Raw genomic sequence first — 2830 nt, forward strand, 5'->3', positions numbered from 1 at the left:
CGATGAAGAAGAAGCGATCGGGCCCAGTGCAACCTAAACCCCTAGGGTCTGCTCCAGTCGAGTCGGGTCATACCATCAAGGCTTGCACCACCTTCAAGGAGAGACCCTTCCTATAAACGAGCTTCCGTCGGTTCTTGAGAATCCGATCTGCAATCGTTTGTTCAAGAATACAATATTTGTCTGATTCATATGGTGATCAAGTGCCATGGCGATCTTCGTGTCGATCACTCTTTTGAAGAGAATGACATGGTCATGGTGTACGAGCGATTAAAGGCGATGCGAGGTTCCCTCTGCCGATTTCTATAAGGAGGTCCTAAAACTTCACGAGCATCCATTGTTCAAATCCACCCCAACTCGTGGCGGATCTTGGTAGCTTTAGAGGTCTATGCCGAGCTAAGGGAATCGGACCTACGGCTAAGGTGTTCGCCAGCTGCCTGGACTAACTCGCCGAAAGGATGGCGAACCTGGTTCTTTCAGGTGAAGCCTCGTTGCGGACTCTTTTCCGATCTGCCCTCATCCCTTAAGAATTGGAAGAAGCAGGTTCTTCATTACGAGGAGTAAAGATCCGAGCCGCCGAGGACTTTCCTCGTGTTGGTGGTACCAGGGCCCCAGCAGAAGCACTTTACCACGAGTCAAGAGGAAAGCTTGATAGTGATGGAGTGAAAAGTCAGGCCACCACTCTAAAATATTCTGTCCAAATGCGGTGGCGCGAGCTGCACCATTGGACCATGCAGCGATCACCGTGAGATCGCGAACTTAGCTCGACCTCGGCATTGGTATTTTCTATATCTCGGTTCTCGGGACCTTAGCGATCTCACTAACCTCTTTTACGTGCGGTATGGCGGGTGGTGAGGTTCTAGGAAGCGGAAGAAGGAAGAGAGATCTCGGAAGGTAAAGGAGATGAAGCGTTGGGCGTCTTCAAACACGATCCACGAACACAGGGAGATCCAAAGAGACCCGCCTCAACCTTTGGGTCCGCCGACCATTGAGGTGTCGAGATCTCCTCCTAGATCGGAAGAAGCGACCCCGCCTCTCTCGGTTATTCCAAGCACGGAAGGGAGCCTTCTCAATCTTACGGGAGGACCTCTTCTCGTGGCGCTCGAATCTTGATCATTGCTTGAAGAATAACGGGTGTTAGGGAGAACTCGATTTTGCCAAAGTCACGGATCTACCATCTTCTTTCAAGAGGATCGGGACAGGCTATCCCGAATGGTCTCGATGATATCTTGACTCGAACCATGAGCCTAAGCGTGGAGTGTCGGTGAACCGGACCATGATTCGAGAAAAGATTCGGCGTGCAGGTAAGGAGGTTGGGAAGAAAAATCGAATTGACTTCCCTCCGATCCCAACTCTCATCCTCGGGATTATATATCTCAAGTCGAGGGGCGGGCGAAGTACCATGAAGACCGGTGGCGAAAGGTCTCGTGACTTGGTGAAAGTGAGCGGGCTCTCGGAGAAATCCGGGCACTTCAGGCCATGGCGCTCAGTCGCTCAACTTGTAGAGGAGCTTAACGCGAAGGATAAGGAGCTTTCGGAGAAAGAAAAAGAGCTCAAGGAAAGGATGAAGAGATGGTGTCGGGAATAGCCGGAGCCTATGTGAATGCTCATAAGGATCTCTTGGCGAACTTCAAAGCGCTATCTGAAGAGGACTTTTCTTGGATGGGCGACTGGCTCCGGGGCGATGGTGAAGATAGTGAGGAGGAGGCGAGGAAGAGAGAGAGAGAGAATGTAAATCAGTGGGGTGATCCCCGTAGAAATAACTTGTACAAATTATGAAATGAAATGGAATATCTCTTTTGTTCAATGAATGGATGTGATTGGAAAATTTTCGAATTTGCCTAAGTATTTGATTGTATGAGCATAGCGAAACATGAACTAAATGCCATTATTAATCCAAGTATAAAAGATCGGAAAGCACAATAAGCATGAGATCGGTGGGGGAGAAATCTGAGCAGGACTTGGTTAAAATTGAAAATTTAACTTGAACACTTAAGATCGGAACCCTCGTTAAACCAAACCTAAACTTTAGCTCTTAATCTTAGAAAGGAGGTCGGCAATAAAGCTGGTAGGAAAAGATCTAGTGCAGTTCATTTTATTTATCAACATAGATCAGAATATACTTGACAGTCAGAAAATTCGACAACGGGTTTGAGAGGTCGGTAAATGATTTGAGAGATCGGCGAGGCTTAATGAATATGAGGACTCAGCATTAATTCAATTTTTGTGAGGAGAGATCGGAAATGTGACCCCCTAAAGAGGGATCGGGAACGAGATTAGCTGTTCAAAGAAGAATTTTATTGATTCTAGGGACCGGCCAAAATATGGTGTCGACAAATGCAAGATAAGTCAATAGTGGATGTACCTGAAGATTTTGAGCATTAGGGGCTAGGTAAAGGATTGAACCTCACATGAGATGTGATGGGCAAGGAGTTGCTCACTTATAATTTATTGTAATTCCAATAATGGATGTACCTGAGGATGATCAATAGAATTATAAGAATTCAATCACCCACTAGAAATCCATCCAACTAGGATTTCCGTTTTCTACTTTGGAAGTGTAGGATTCGCTAAGTTAGTGGGAGGACCAATTTGATTAAAAGACCATAATCATTTTGGTTAATTACATGATATATTTACTAATTAATCTGGTTATTTTCTGCAGTTAATTTTCTGATAAAAATGAGCACAAAACAACCACCACCATCCAATATCCTTGCAAGCATACTTGATCACAATAGGTTGACAGGACCTAATCTGCGATTGGCTAAGAAATTTGAAACTTGTCTCAACCTTGAACATATAGGATATGTTCTAGATTCAAATGTTCTGG

The sequence above is a fragment of the Hevea brasiliensis genome, chromosome 13 (genome assembly GCF_030052815.1).
Source record: "Hevea brasiliensis isolate MT/VB/25A 57/8 chromosome 13, ASM3005281v1, whole genome shotgun sequence".
Lineage (NCBI taxonomy): Eukaryota > Viridiplantae > Streptophyta > Magnoliopsida > Malpighiales > Euphorbiaceae > Hevea > Hevea brasiliensis.